General features: G+C 46.1%; 1 protein-coding gene and 1 pseudogene across 1 annotated transcript in view; one reads left to right on the top strand and one right to left on the bottom strand.

Moving 5' to 3' along the window:
- ARHGEF17 (Rho guanine nucleotide exchange factor 17) overlaps window positions 1-16,781 on the bottom strand; it is a 1,051,814-nt gene that overhangs the window by 746,162 nt on the left and 288,871 nt on the right. The window lies entirely within an intron of this gene.
- Window positions 9,432-16,781, top strand: part of LOC138528816 (alpha-ketoglutarate dehydrogenase component 4-like) — a 161,079-nt pseudogene continuing 153,729 nt past the window's right edge.

Here is a 16,781-nt window from a genome sequence, read left to right as displayed (position 1 = left end):
AAAAGGACCAATTCTGGAGGAAAAGTCAAAGTTGACTGGGGCAGTGCTTTGAGGCAATGTGTAAACGTCAATGAGCAATTTTGATGGCAATGTGTAACTGCCATAGGGAAACCCATTTGGGATCCGTTAGGGAGGGAATGGGGAGCACAATATGGCTGGCATGATTTAGAAACAGGAGAGTGGCATGCAGTATTGTTCTGTGGTAATGGTTCTGGGCTCACAGGAAAGCAGCATTCGTCTTCTATGGGCAATTTGGACACTGCATGCAGTAATTGTCTGGGGCAAAACCGATATTCTGGGGGCAATGCAGAAGAGCTTTGTGGGCTGTGAAAGTGGCACGAGGCAATGTCCAAACTAGCATAACAACTGGGTCAGATTGTCATTACACTTGAAACTGAATCATGCATTTGGTAGGGCAGTGTGAAACTTGTATGGGCATTTTCCTGTGGTACTATTGAACCAGACATACAGACTTATTTTCAGGAGGCAACTCGAAACTGGAATGGGGATTTTCGGAAGAAGTGACATTTTCGTGGTAGTTTTGCGAGTGAACTGGTCAGAACATGGGATTAACGGGAGCAACAGCCATTGGGCTTTTAAAACCAGCCTTGCCATTTTCTGGAGCAATGTGATGGTAGTGTGACAATGGATTAGGAATTTTCGGAAAACAATGGAGAAAATAAAATATTGTGCTAACCAGACAGAATCCAGAAAGCTCCCCGAATTCAGCCCTAAAAGAGAATCTGGGACGGGAGCTCACGATACATGATCGCCCATTGAGCTTCCACCACAGGACCAGGGAACCTCATGCCAGATGCCTCCATCATTGTTAGAATAAGACTTCTATCTTGTATTATGCTACCATGTGACTTATGGCATTTACACAGGATAGGCAATGAAGCTACCCCACTCCCCCAGGTCTCATGGCAACCTAGGACATGCTTGGCCACTAACATTTCAACTTCAGCACTCACGCTCCACACAGGTCAACCGAACCACTCACAAAAGGCCTTCATAATCCCGCCCAAAATAATTCCAACAGAGCACAAAGCGTACAACCAACATGCGAACTACAGCCTCGACCAAAGCATCTTAAAATTGCCTCAGAAAGGAAGCCTCGAACACCCATAAAAGGCACTATGTTCCTGACTACACCTGGAAACACACCTGCACGAAGAGCTGCAGGTACCTCTGTGTGCACGCCTCGAACACAAGAGCAAACTAACTTGCAAAGAGCAAACTAACTTGCATTTTCCCTATTCCCCGCTAGCCAAGCTCGCCTGCTCTCTTACATATCCACCGGAGTGCCTGGCGACCATGCAAATGGCAGGTGTGCTGTAAAAATCCCATAACTTGACAGCTATTGCCGAATCCAGATTGGCACTGTGCTCAACTGGAGACTATCGAGGATGGCATTGCTGAAACTTGCAATACAATACGAGTGATTAGCTAGTGTACTACTATGTGGGTTGGAAAGGCGGCAATTGGCAGAGCGATGCTTGAACCAACAGCTTTGCACATGGAGCCCATCTCTGGCATCATTGGCGAGTTGGCACCCTGACCATCCGCTTGGCAGTATTGGGACATTATTCAATACTATTATTTGAGCAACACTTACACAGTGTATGTACGGTACTTAGGAAGGAGTATGGCCTGTGAGGTTAGCACCCTTCCACAGCAACGCAGCTCCATTTAATTTTCTGAGAAATCTATTTCCTTAACAAGGATCCAAACAGGCGATATACTGAAAAGTGTTGAAATTGGAGCTCGTCCCACAATGCACCTACTCCACCTATGTGTACGCAGGATCGATAGAGAGCTTCTAAGTTTTCCTCCTGAGAAACGCCCCTGGGCAGGGAGTCCAATGTGTATCAAATTCATTTCCGTTTCAGCGCCACTTTCTCCACCAGCCCCTCTCCTTTTCCCAGGATACAGTGAAATCCTGCATAGCAGAGCATTCCATTTCTAGTAATTCCATGCAATATACAGCACTCCTCCTTCACTCCCTCCCACAGCCCAACCCCCACACACCCAACCACCGTGCATACTAAAGGTACACACTGCATGCCTTTAGATGCCTGAGGGTTTGGTGCGCTTTCCAAATAAACAAAATACAAATACCAGTTTTCGATTTGCTGGATATAGCAGTTCAAGGATTGTGTTGGTTCAAAACAGTGCTGAATAAAGCAGTTTGGCCAGTATATACTAAGCTGTCCTAAATCTATGCTCACCAAGCTATAGGTGGCTTGAGCACATGAAAGGAGGTTGGAAAGGGCGTTATATATGTACATGATCTCTCGGGTGATCATTTAAGAGGGTCCCGGTCACCACAATGTCACAGGAATCTCAGAGGTTGCTGACCAGGTCATTGCCAGCATGGAACAGAAGAGGGTCTTCAGGGTCACCCATTGATCCCTACAGAATAACATGCCATTCAATATTGAGAGGCCTTCCAGTGCACACCGCTTTGGGGCTGGTGCTTCTGTTGGTCGGCACCCTTTACGACTTCCTTCCTGCTCTTCACCACCTACGGCGCTATAAATTGGCCATACACTTTAGCATAACGTGCTACGCTAGAAACCATGAGGACACATCATACAGTATGCGGCATGTTCACGTAACACAGCCCCCTGTACAGGAACCCTGAACTGCGCAGAGACTGCCCTCTGAGGCAATGGTACAGCGCTTTGAGCTATGCAGAATACCTTGGAGATTGACGCCATCAGTTTTCTGTTCCACTATTCCCACTCGTCTCTTTCCCCTACCCTTGTAATGTGTACAGACAGCTTAGAGTCAAGGAGGGGATGTACATGTAACACACACGAGCATGATCCTTCAGTCCCTGTTTCATGCTTTCCATTCATCTCATCGTCCCAGGTCCCCTCGGTGTGTTTCTGTATTGGGGCACATCGAAGGGTGTCCTCACTTTAGGAATGCAAATTGACATCTCAGATACTCTCCCTAAAGACAGGCCAATGCACCTTTAAATTGAAAGGATTGCGTCTGTTGGTTGAAGGAGGAGTTGTGTGTTTGCGATGGGGAATTAAATTGCTGTCTGCTTTCTCCTTGTACCAAATACAAAGACATGTGCCTGGGCCCCCTTGACTCTCATTGGATATCCTTGTAAGGAGAACTAGATTTGGACATCATCTTAATAAACTAAAATACATTTCTCCATTTTGCAGAGCCCCCAGCTGCACCGCGCCCTCTAGATGGGGCACATGCATAAGTCTTGCGTCTATCACTAAATTGCAAAGGGTCCATTCTCGTTTTCTGCAACCCCAAGCCCACCCCAACCATGCACTTATTAAAGCATTCTTCAAACTAATGTTTAAACTGAATGTCGGTCCAGACTGCGTCAACAGTGAAAGGTGAAGTTCTCTCAGGGATGTTATTATAGGCCATGTATTTTTTTGCATTTATCAACCAATGCTAAAAAAAATTAATTAAAAAAAAACAAACAATGCCTCTTACCTTGGATTTTGTCACATTTACACATGCCAATGTACTTGTTGGAAACCGCCATTGTGTGCTAATGTTATCTGTTGATCCATCGCCCCAAGTTCAAGGGCCCCCGTGGCAGTAAATCATAAGACCCACCCTTCAGGTAGACATCATTAGAAGCTTATGTTGCCTGCTGATCGTGAAAGCTAAGCAGGATCGGCCTTGGTTGATTTGCGGATGGGAGACCAGACCTGCACTGGCCTTGTGACAAGGGGCATAAGCTTCTAATGTCAGCTTGTGGGGTGGGTCTTATGATTTACTGCCACGGCAGCACTTGAATTTAGGGGGATGGCTCAACGGATAACACAAGATGGCGGTTTCCAATGTGTGAGTTTCGCATATGTAAATGTGACAAAATCTAAGGTAAGATGCAATGGAATTTTTTTAGGATCGATCTATGCTAAAATCTTACATGCCCTATCCATTGGGACAATAATATTCCTAGGAGAACTTCCCCTTCAAGTGCCACAGAACAGAACATGCCAATATTACAATCTGCTGCTCCTACTGCTGTACAATTGCCACGTTCCCTAGTGTGGTGGCACGGCACTATCAGCACTGATTCAGTGATCACACAGTGTTTATACCAGGCACAGTTTTCAAATTGGTCCCAAAGCATGTCCTTCCTAGCACTGCCCCTGCATTAATGCCAGGTCTCGTGTCCCCTTCAGAACAGCCTGTAATTCCCAGAACCTTCGATCCTTATTCTTCAAAATAAATTGTGCTGTAAAATACACCACTTCGAATACTCACCATGTTCTCGGGGAACATTTCCACTTCCCGCCCCTCTCCTTACCCTCCCCCGAAGTGAGACTCGCTTGCAAACTCATACAAGCTGGGCATTTGACACCACACCTTTTTCAAAAGTTATTTTTTTATTTATTTTAGACATCTGTATAAGCGTGCAAAGCCCATGGGTATCTAGGCGCTGGTTAAATGGAAAAGCAGATGAGATAAAGGGAGGGACGGGAGAAAGATGGGCACATCAAGTAAATATGTGGGTTTTAAGCTTTTTTTCTGAAAATGTAAGAAGGCTCATTGCGCAGCAAGGGTCCATCTTCCCCTAAAGACAGCTCCTAAAATGCATTGCCTTGTTTTTTTGGAAGGCGCCGGCTGCATTTTGTTTCCCGGGTCCTGGAACATTAACATGCTTGTCCCATATCACACCCGTCGTCTACCTGCACTGCGGTTTCTTATGAGTCTTTATGTATGTGCCATGGTTTCCAGGAACAGCTTATCGTAGCCGGAAGTGGTCATTTTAGGTTCGGGGTTATTTGGATGCCTTACTTTTAACTGTGCTCGGACGCTGATCCTTTTACACCCCCCACCCTCCTTCCCCATACCCCCTCTCGACCTGAACTCTTGGAGACAGCTCTGCTGTGCCCCCTTACTTTCCAGATTGCGGTGCTGGCCTCAGAACCACGGAACAAAGTGCATTTCCCAGCTCCAAGTTGCGTCTGTTTAATGCTAGTAGTATTGCAGAGAGTGCATGAAATACATTGCTGTCAGAGCCCCCCTCTCACTCCACAATCAGGTTAGCCCTGTCAGTGATGCGGAGAGCAAGCACTGGCTAGTGTCCTGTTCTGTCTGGCCCTCATTTTTGGGGGCGCTCTGCCCCCTTTCCACCCAACAACTGTCTGCATCATCGTATTTCGGGGACACCTCAGTAGAGTCTCTTCAAGCACCGCCCCGCTGCCAAGTGATGTGCAGATTAGGCATGCACGGTGTGTGGTATGGTGGCATGCACGGTGTGTGGTATGGTGGCATGCACGGTGTGTGGTACGGTGGCAGAACAGTCTGATCAGGGCCTCAGTAGACTGCCAGTCAGCAGTGACTAAGACTGAAAGGGTGGTTTGCTTTGCAGTTCCAATGGGCCAGTCCGAAAACCCAGTTCCACTCGGGTAAGGCGACCATTGCCAGTTGCAGTATGACCACAGTGATGACTGCTCCCTCAATTTATAAGGTTATTGGCAAATGGGTGTAGTAGCAATGCCAGTCAGTCAACAAACTTGTATTTCGGCTTTGAGCCTTCAAGTTAAAACATATTACAATTAGAAAAAAAGAGGTAATACACAGAAGATAAACAATTCATAAATAAATAAAAGCAAAGAGGAGAGCCCCCAATGCATGCTTTGTCGTTCTGGTGGTGAAAAACAACATTCTAGTTAAATAGTGTTGAAATTATACAAAACGTGTTGGTAAATTAAATGTGCTTTTATTTTATAACAAGTATGCCTTTATAATGTAAGCATTTTAATTGTAAACTTGGTTGAACTTTAGACTGGGTTTGCTTTCGGCGCAATGTAAAAGGGATATGTTTTCTTCACGCAAGTGAAAGCATTTTTCAATATTTTAGCTTTCACTTTGGTGCGTGAAGTTAGATTTCATTGACCTTGCTGGGAAATTGCATTGCTAATTCTTGAATGCAAAGCAGGTTTGCCATTTTATCCCGGCTGCTTCAGAAGTGAGAACGTCTTGAACACATTCAATACTGGTAGTTATTGACCGCGTTCTGTACCTTCTGATTGGTCGAGTGGAGACTTCCAAGTCCCAATATCATAGAGACTCTCTCTCTCTCTCTCTCTCTCTCTCTCTCTCTCAGTCCTACAGTTGCTGCATCCTCTTCACTCATAGGATTGTTCTGAGTCAAAGGGGAGGAGACCATCACTTTTTGAGAAATGTGAAAAGAAATAAATTGGAAGATCAAAACCACTTTTGGTCTCTGGTGAGACTATGCACTGCCCCCAGCATGGTGGCCTCCTACCATTTCTCGCTCGCCTGCTTCTTTCCCTGGTACACAGGGGCAGCAGAGGACACAGTGTGCATTATTTCATCTCCTGCAAGCCCTCTGGAAATTACAAGTACCCACTGAAGCTTGCCTATTGCATCATTGCATGCAAGCCCTCTGGAAATAACATTGACCCACTGAAGCTTGCCTATTGCATCCTCGAATGCAAGCCCTCTGGAGATGAAATTGACCCACTGAAGCTTGCCTATTGCATCATCGCATGCAAGCCCTCTGGAAATGAAATTGATCCACTGAAGCTTGCCTATTGCATCATCGCATGCAAGCCCTCTGGAAAATACAAGTACCCACTGAAGCTTGCCTATTGCATCATCATGCAAGTCCTCTGGAAATAACATTGACCCACTGAAGCTTGCCTATTGCATCCTCTAATGCAAGCCCTCTGGAGATGAAATTGACCCACTGAAGCTTGCCTATTGCATCATCGCATGCAAGCCCTCTGGAAATGAAATTGATCCACTGAAGCTTGCCTATTGCATCATCTCATGCAAGCCCCCTGAAAACTACATTGACCCACTGAAGCTTGCATATTGCATGCTACGTTGCTTGATAGCATCTGGGAAAAGCTGCATAGGAGTGAGCCTGGGGGAAATTCAAGGGTGAATATCGAGCAAGGCCTTTGCCCAGAGAGTTCATCTAATTGCCTTTCATGGCAACTGGAAGCCCCCGAATGAGCATTTCATTTAGGGTTACCGGGTGACTCCATGTCAGGAAGGACAACTAACTCCACTCTGCTCATACCTTAGTTTTACACCAGTCCATTGCACTCCATTCCATTCAATTGACCACACACTACAACTCCCAGCAGCTGATTCTATGTCAGGAGGGACACAATGTCCCAGTCCTGGGGTTTCACTTCTCCATCAGTCACCAGATAACTAATTTCATTGGACACAGGAACTATCAGGGACACCAGGGCCAGGATTGTTAATGGGCTCAGTGATCAGAGTGGCTGGTCCCGAATGAACAGTGGTTGCAAATTCCCTTCCACTGTTCGATCCAGGATTTCCAATTTCCTGAAGGGGGAGGCAGCTGCCTCACATCAACTGGGATCGTGTAGTCAAGTGATGCCTCAAACTCTTGTGCCAGTGTTGCTGGAGGATCCAGGTGGGGCGCTCTCTAGATGCCCGATGTGAGACTGGAGAGTGTCTAGATGGCAGAGAGGCGGGAGGCCGGGAGTATGGGCACCTGTGCCCTGGGACTGTATTCACAGTAGGCAAGAACGCTTGACCACACACATAAGTACCCCCCAGAGAGGGAAAAGTGTATAGTAGAGGAACGGTGGAATTTGAACCCTGTAAGTGGAATAGAACCCGTCCAAGGGCTGGATGACGCCCCTTTTTCGGATTAGGAAGTCTTCCAGTGCTACTGTGGGAGGTCTCCAGTGGGCCTGAGGTCATAGATGGCCGGGGAGAGAACATCCATGCCTAGCAGAGGTATGCTGCATTGTGGGCTTACATTCTGTCATTGGTAATGCATTTCTTTTATTGTGCCATTTTCTTTGCCACCGCAGACGCTGTGGAGAACCATAAACAGGATCAAGAAGCATTCCAGCAGAATTCGGACAGTGGCATTTACCAAATTTCAGAGGGCCGGGATTTGCTGGCTGGTTTTGTGTAGGTGCCATGAAGTAATCAGAGCACTCAACCTGGGCATGTGGTTTTAAGCACAGAAGCATTGAAGTGTTAACATGTGGCCAGAGTGGCATCCATACACAGTGTCCAGCGTGTTTACCTCTGCCCTGGCACTGCCCCCTGCAAAGCCACGAACATCTCTTTGCACTTTCACAAGCAAAGTGCTTTAAAAATGCATCTTTGTATTGCTTTCGGACGAGGAACTCTCCACTAATCCCTCAACATATCCAACAGTGTTTCTAAGCACGGTTGGACTGTTATGTTGTATTAACTAGACGTGCGTCACAGGTGCTCTGTGCCCCCTCCATTATGGTTCAGGGAGACGTGGGAGCACCATCTCTCGCCCCCCTCCTCTCCCCCCGCACATGAACCTTTAGCGCGAAGTAAAAAAGGAAAGAAGTGAACCTACAGCACCAACGATCACCTAGTTGAACTGACCCATACTTGGATAATCTCCAGGGCAGCGCAGGTGCCTTCTGTGCTCTTGCTAGCCACAGATCTCAAAGCTAAAAAAAAAAAACGATGCATGGATGGCTTAAATTCATCTAGTCACTTACAGGGTTGTCCAACTCCAGGTCTCGAGGGCCAGATCCATGCCGGATTAAGAGGATACCCCTCATTAATATTCATGAGATACATTTGCATACAATGATTCAAAATGTATGCAATTCTTTTCTCATGAATATTCATGAGGGATAGACTGAAAACCTGTCAAGTTTCCAGCCCTTGATGGCTCGAGTTGGACAACCCTGCGGCACCTCTGGCTAAACATCCTGTAAGGAACCTGCCAGGCAGGGCCACCTTAAGCTCACCTGTAAAACGTGCATCTTTAAAAGGCTACAGTCAAAAGCTCACTTCAGGGCATTGACGCAAGGTTATATGCTAAATGCGGACCAATTCACCATTTTAGCTGGTTGGGTTTGCCTTTTGATGCACTCGCAAAAAAACGACGGCTTATTTGAGAAATCTCAAAACTGTAAGGTGAACTAAATATACATTGGAAACGTGCTCAGCATTTCTCCTCGTGTGATATGATACGATAGGTTATTTAGAATGCGCTTACTACCTAGAGGTAGTTAAGCGCAGACCCGGGGATCGAACCTGTGGTGCTCTGTGTCGTCTTGCTTCTAAGGCGACCACATTGCCCCTGAACTATCCTTCCGAGACCGTGAGCTCAAATCTCCCCTAGTTGTGGCATTTGAGTTATGTATAAGGTCATCAGAAAGACCTCTGTGGATATCGGAAGCAAGCAGTATTTAGGTTTCGATGGCTGATGGCGCCACCTGCCACTTTGCCAACTATTATCTTACACTGTAGAGCAGGGTTGTCAAACTTTAGGTTTCGAGTACCGGACTCCTGACAGGTTTTAAGGATATTCATTAGATAAAATGTGTGTGAATTTAGAATCACTGTATGCAAATTTGTCTCATGAATATTAATGGATCCTGACCCGGAAGCTGCCTGCAGATCTCGTGCCTTGGGTCACCATGGGCAGCATGATGGCAGCCGCCAGCAGGGTCGCTCAAGTCATCAAGCCACACTCTCCTCTAATTAAGTTCCCAGACAGAAAACGCAGTGGAGACCTGATGCACAGGAAGATCCAAAGGCAATGATGTTCCCATTCACACCTCCCACCCCTGCAGCACAGCGGTCCTCAGGAACAAGACCCTCGGGCAGTGGTTGAAGTGAGCGGGAGCGGTGCTCCTCTACTTTTTTAAATTACCTTTTACAGCTCCTATACTTTTATTTTAAAAAGAAACCGTTCCGGAATGGTTTAGTTTTAAAATAAAAGTGTAGGAAGAGGTTAAAACTTGCATGTTCAGTGTATGACACTGAAAGTTCCCTTAAACAGCAGGTGCAAGTGTTTGGGGGTTTGTATTGTGTGTGGGAGAGGGTGTGGTGATGGGGTTTGTGGGGAATGGGTGCAGGCCAGCAGGGAACATAGTTCCACTACTACTTTTCGTACACTCCGACCACTGCCCTCGGGTGTTTAGAGGGCACCAACTGACGTGCAAGGTATACCAGACACCTTAGACACAGTGAACGTATTACCCCCAAAACAAAGAAGGACGCAGTTGACAACACAAGAGATGGAATATATGCAACGTGGGGGTCCAGAAAAACAAGAGGGAAACTTGCACGTTTTTCATTGTGGAATCCAATTGGGCGTAGCCTGCCTCAATTTGACAAGTCTTCTACAACAAAATGATTTACATGGCTCTTTGTACAGTTCCTATGACATGTGGCCACTCTTATGGTTTAGTAATATTTTTTCTAGGATACTTTCCCAGAAGAAGGTAATTTAACCAATTGTATATTTGTGCAATTTGTTTTCAGTTATTAAACTAGGATATATTTAATGAAATTAAGCGTTTTAGTCTCATTCCGGTCGGAGAAACGTTTGACTAAGTTCGCTTTTTGTTTTTGTTTAGATTGATAACATAGGAGGCAACTGGCATCTTCCTCTTGGTAACTCAAAAAGCTGTAAAAGGTTACAGATGTGTGTACCTTTATTGAGCAAGTGCAGTGCCAGAAGGTGCAGTGCCAGAAGGTGCATTGCCAGAAGGTGCATTGCCAGAAGGTGCATTGCCAGAAGGTGCAATGCTGGCTGCGTGGAAACTTACTGCCGTGGATGGTACCGTTTTCATGAAATCGTTTTATTTTCTGTGATAGAGTGCCGGGGTCACTAGCCCAGCCAGCGTCTCCTGGCAAAAGCACTCCTTTCCTCACTAGATTGCATAAATAAACCACGCGCTATGGGGTCTGGGTTTGCGCAATAGGTCGAAAAAAGAAGCCACATCGATTATCTGCTATACACAAAAGGATCTGGAAAAAAAGTCACAGGATGCAACGCTATTGTGAAATCCTAACTCTACACCATGTCCATATAATTTGTGTTTTCATTATTATAGAATATTAATGAGGGGCATCCTGAAAATCTGACATGTTTCCGGCCCTCGAGGCCTGGAGCTGGTCAACCCTAATGTAGAGTGTTCATTCAACCGATGGGATTAAGTACTGAACTGCATCCCCAACACAACACACTGCCTGCATTCTCCCCCATTCAAAGTAGTGCACTGCAAAAGCACATTCACACAGCGTGGAATGCATTTAGTGCATATTCCATGAGGATGGTGCCATTGCTACTGGATGGATACCAGGCCCATGTCTTGCTGAAAGCGAGAGACGTGCACAGCATCCCTGCTCTCCCTGCCAGTGTGGTGGAATCAGACCTGGTAAATATGATCAGTGAGTGCACTTCCAGGTGTAAAACAGGGGGAGGGGGGCTGGGGACAGCAGATGGAAAAGCCTCTACAAGACCCTAACATATTGACAGTGTCAATGTGTGTTTTAATATAGTAACCAAGTCACGCGAAACTACCCTGGTCTCTCAGGCTAACATGGGGGTCTGCTCTCCTGCCTCTGCTTCAAGTAGGGTGACTAGATCAGTATCAATCTTCTGTCTTTCCTCTTCACCAGATGGCAATGGTTCTCTCCTGCTTCCACCTCCTTAATGGCTCCTCTCCAGGTAACTCTCCCCCTCTGAGCTCTTTAATAACCCTCCCTCTAATGGGTAATCCTCCTCCAAACTTCTCAATAACTTCCCCTCCATATGTTAACAAGTCTCCTCCAATGTAACCTCCTCCCTCCAACACTCTTCTGAACTCTCCTCTCAATAGACCTCTAGCCCACCAATCTCCTCCTCCCTGCAGCTCCTTCTCAAACTCCCAATGCCTCTTGGCTGTGCCAACTGGCTGTTAAAGTCTCTTCTCTCCCTCCCCTGGGTGGTCTGATCAGTTGTCATGTGGGCTGAAAGAGGGTTGGCTCGTCCTATCAAGGCTGGCTGCCATCTTTGATTTTAAGCCTGCCCAGCCCTGCCGATATTGCCTGCTTCGAACGAGGACACCTGGTTTTCCCAGCATGTAAATCAAAAGGCACAGAACATTTTGGTATGCAAGGGAAGCCATTTGTTGTTATTTTAAAGCGTTTGCCATGGAGGAGTGGCAACGTCGTTATCGCTACGGCGCTAGGAGTAGGAGAATAAGGTTTGATTTTTCCCTCCCAATGGTAACCCTGGCTAAGTTGCATGTTCTTTGCTTTAGTGAAGCTAACTTTGTATCGGCAGTCTGAGCTAGGCTGACCCATTTCCGACTCATCTTCTAGCTGTGCTGAGAAAAGAAATGCATTTACAAAGTCCCTGCTGAATTGAGAATACTGCAACTCTGTTCCCTTAAAGGGAAAGTAATGAATTCCTAAACTGGATGTTTGGTCGTCTGTCTAGGGGGTTAGAAAACTCTCTGGAGTATGAGTACTATGATTAGACGTCTCCTCGAGGAGTTTGTTACCGAGCCTCTAACTGCGGTTACCATTGGTGTTTGCGGGTGTGAGAGCGCTCCTGTGACTGTCCCAAGCCTTCATGCAGGAAACCAGTGCAGATGGTCTGGGGGAATCCCCTGTATGCCCCTGTGTACCTCCTTCAGGTCCAGAATCCACTAGCCCTGGGGCCCCTCGGACCTCCCCACTGTTGGTCTCTAAGATCAGGCACGGGACTTCATCACATCATGCTGAAGGTATTCTGGAACAAGAGGCGTCCAGAAACTGCCGTCCCGCCCAACCCCCCCAAAACTACATCCCCATCTTGGAACCTGCATTCATCCAAGTTGTAGCAGCACAAGTAAGCAAAATAAGTAATTGGGGAGGGATGAGGGAATATCCATCTGAAGTACCCCAAACTGTACACAATCTTTAAGCCAACTATGAGAAATCATCCATATGACCCGACCTTTTACAAGAGATTGAAGAAAGAACTGTTCTAAGAGGCATTCATCTATGAAGCACTGGTTTATAGGGTTCAACAAGCGAAGTGGTCCCCGGCAGGACTCGAAAGTCAGGACAAGAACTAACTGGCACCCACTCCCTAGCCCACTTAACTCTGTCTTCTCCCCCTATTGATACTTCCATAACCTGCTCTCAATTTAAAAAAAAATATATATATAATACAAGTTTGTTGAGTTTCAGACAGGATAATCATTCTCATACTAACAAGTAAACTGGAATTGAATATTAAAGCACAGCAAATTCATGCAGAGATTACACACTTCCTATATTTATTGTAGTGTCCGGTTCCAAATGGGACACAGGATATGAAACATAAGGGACACAAAAAGATTTAGAGTCAAGAAGCCAACACTTGAAGTGAAGGAGGAGGCGGCATGCCAGTCCTGCTTACATTAAGAGACGGGACTATGATGGAGTAGCCCGACATGAGGAGACGTGCTCCTAGTGCCACAAAGTTAAGTACCGAGGTGTGGCTCAGTGCTTTGAGGAGTCTGGACCATGACCACAATTTGGGAACATCAAGCATGTAAACTAAACAGTAAAATAATGGGCTTTGAGCAACAAAGATCTACTGTGAAATAACTTTGGTGGGTTAACTCTGGCATGGCGAAGAAATGCCAAGTTTTCAATTCCTTCACTACAAGTCTAAGCTGGGCCGAGGGGAATCGAGACCTTATGAAATGCCTGAAGGGCATTGGATGCAATGTTTTTCACTGGATCGTAACCACAAATTAATTCTCCTGGACTACTCTAGCTTCTTGATATGGGAAGAGTGAGGGTTAGAGGTTTCTATAGCACCTTGTCTGCAGGTGGAGCGGATAAGGTAGGTGATATATAGTGTAAGAGGTGGGGCCTAAAACTAGATGGGGAAAATGGACAAATAGGTCGTGGGGAACATACTTACAGTAAATATCTGCGCCTCTGAAGACCAGACCTTTATTTATAGCCAAGAAAGGAAACCTTTCCATACATTTTCATCTCCAGCGAAAATGTTCAAATGTGGCCTCCTTGAAATTAAATCCGCCTGGGCTCACAAAAGAAATGAGCCTACTTTGGCAGATAACTTATGGGAATGTGCAAGGGTCGCTGATCTTTGGCAAGTTATGTCAAGGCGACTGGACAATATTGTGGGTAGGTCGATAACCTTACCTGCTCCACAGTGTCTGTGTTCTATGAAAAGTCCTTCTGGAATCTGGTCTCAGGGAAGTTTGAGACACGTTCCTATAATGACTGGGAAGTGGCTGGACCTGGGAGTACAGAAAAGGAACACTTGTCCCGTCGTAACAGACTAAGATACGGAGCAATGCCGGAGGCAGCTAGGATTGAAGTTTAGGACTACTTCATTGAATTGATGCTCGTAGATCTGCATACGAGTTCTGGCCTGGATAGGATCATTGTGTGAGCAACACTAAAGTGCTGAACCCGAGGGTGTTCTATGCCCCCTGTCCTCGCACAAACCTCAGGGAGACTAGAGGGAATATTTATCTGTACCACACTGAACAGCCCTCTTTGGATCAAAACAGATAATACAAAGTTGTTTAAAGGGTCCCTTGCTTCTCCAGTACCTTATTCCTATGCCCCCTGTCTATCACTCCATATTTTAGTGCAAGAACGCTTCCTCAACCATCTTTGGCTCGTTGATTCCAGGGCTGATTATGCTGCGTCAATTATCAGCTGCATATCTGACCGATAAAAACACTTCCCAACACCGTATGTCGTTATGTTCGGTCCCAATTTAAGATGGTCTTATAAATAAAAGCTGCCTGAAGTTGCTCCAATGTGGCTTACAGGCGCTATCTCAAGAGATCGAATGTACACCTAAAGGGAACACACAGTATGTAAAGTTGACTTCTACCACGCATCGTTACCATTGGCATGGCTTCCAGGTGCTCACATGCTTCTGTAAGAAAGGGTAGGTTAGTGAGGGAATAGGATAGAGGTTGTGCTTTTCTGTTGGTGCGTGTAGAACCAGGAGAAACTGGCATCTGAGGCAGTCTGCTTTCTAGGTGTGTTTGGATTATGTGCACAGGGTTTGTGTTCGGAAAGGCAACGTCCAATGACTGGGATGTTTGTTAGTTCTTATGGTGCTTGTGTGGGTTGTGCGTTTGTGTAAGGTGATACTGACCCGTTAGATCGTATGAGGTATGTGTGGGGCATGCTGTAGAGGAGCGAGGAGCAGGGAGGGGTGGTGCGGTATGTTTGTTTTATTATTGGTTCCAGAATCCGTACAGTCATCGGATTATCTCGGGTCCCCGGTGTTATTGCTGGCAGCACCCGTTTTGTGCTAATCATTGGGAGTTTAATAGCCAGGTTTTCTGTCGTTTTCTGATGGTGGGGTGGTCATCTCTTTTGGATCGAGTTCCATAGATTGGCAATTAGATGGGAGAATGCGCCTCCTCTGAATTGCCTTTTTTTGGTTTGTTTATTAAGCATGCATTGAGCTTTCACAGAATAAAACATCGGGTTCGGAATGGGGTTAATGTTTTTTATTTGCGGCTGAAGTTGTTGCATTGTCTTTAGTTACAATGCTGATCAAAACCAGAAATCGGCCCTTGTTCAAAACAAATCAAACATGTGCTCCATCATCCTTGAGCGATTACACACTTTTTAGACTTCTGAGACTCCTTTTCCTGTTTTTACTGATTTTAATCAAATAGAGATGGAAATCTGTTAGTTTTCAGTATTTGCAAAAAAATGTAAAGTTCCTCTCAATGCATGATTTGTTATATACATTCCCCTCCTGCAGTGCCTCCTCAGAGGGTCCCCTGTGCTCCTGTTCTACAGTCTCCTTTTGCTCTTAAGATTTAGAGCTGGAAACCATGGGCAGGGCCACAATACCCCAACATAAGATGCCAACTTTTCACAGTGAGCTCGATTGTCACTCGGGAGTTGCCCACACCCCTACACTGCTCGGGATCCAAAAAATGTGCATGTTGTGCTAATTTGCAGAGCCCCACCCACTACTGCTAAGGACAACCCACCCACTGTGAGCCCACCAAACTGAGCGCAATCGCGTCAAAATCACAACCAGAAGACAGTTCACTTTGATGGAGCTTTTGTGAAGTTTTTAATGGTGCATTTGCCGAGATACCGTTGACCGTTCCTTAGTTAACCCGGACTTGCTACTAGTTGGCCAGGTGGGCACCTATGGACCATTGCGTTAGCCTGGAGCCTGTACGATAGGAAATCACAGCTGGGCAGATGTAGCACAATGTCGTGGATAGCCCAGGTGGAAGAAAGCAGGCGGCGCTAGAAAGTAGTGTCTATTGCATTATAATTAAAACTGTTCATTTATAACCCGCTTAATACCAACAAGTGGTTTCTAAGCGTGGGATCGGGATTCAAACCTGTGTTGCGCTGCGTTATCTTGCTTCCAAGACAAACGCGTTGCCCCCCAGTTATCCTTCCTCCACACTACAAGGCCTTGTGGTCTTGGGCAGCACTGTCCACTCTCATCATGAAAGTATTTTAGTAATGGAGCAAACACCTTTATCAGGACTTACAAATAATGTTTTGCTTTAAATAAAAAACAGTCAACATTAAGGGAGCTGCAACAAGACACGCTTCTGGACCAGGCTGCAAGAGGTGTCTTTTTAAAACGTGGTCACAGAAGGTCGCTTGGAGATGAGCAGATCCCCATAACCTGGGGAAGGAAGGCTCCCGATGGATATAAAGATGTCATAGTGCTTATGATATTATTACACAGCCTGCCCTGCCAGTCGCAGGGCAATTAGAATCTATGCACCAACCCCCAGACATGCCAGGCGCTCGAGATATTATGGTGATGCATAAAATCCGGGCACCCAGGCTCGGACTGGCCTATAGGGCAATGGGCCCAGGGGCAAACCAAAAAAGAAAAATACTTCTCGGGGCCAGTTTTTTGGTCAAAGTGGGCCACTTTTTTGGCCATTGTGGGCAAGTTTATTTATTTTACTTGTTTATTTATTTATTCGCATTTGTTAAACGCATAGCAGCCCGGAGGCATCGTGGCGCTGGTT

This window comes from Ambystoma mexicanum, chromosome 7q, assembly GCF_040938575.1.
Source record: "Ambystoma mexicanum isolate Mex_15411 chromosome 7q, UKY_AmexF1_1, whole genome shotgun sequence".
Lineage (NCBI taxonomy): Eukaryota > Metazoa > Chordata > Amphibia > Caudata > Ambystomatidae > Ambystoma > Ambystoma mexicanum.
This window is presented reverse-complemented; position numbering and strand designations above follow the sequence as displayed.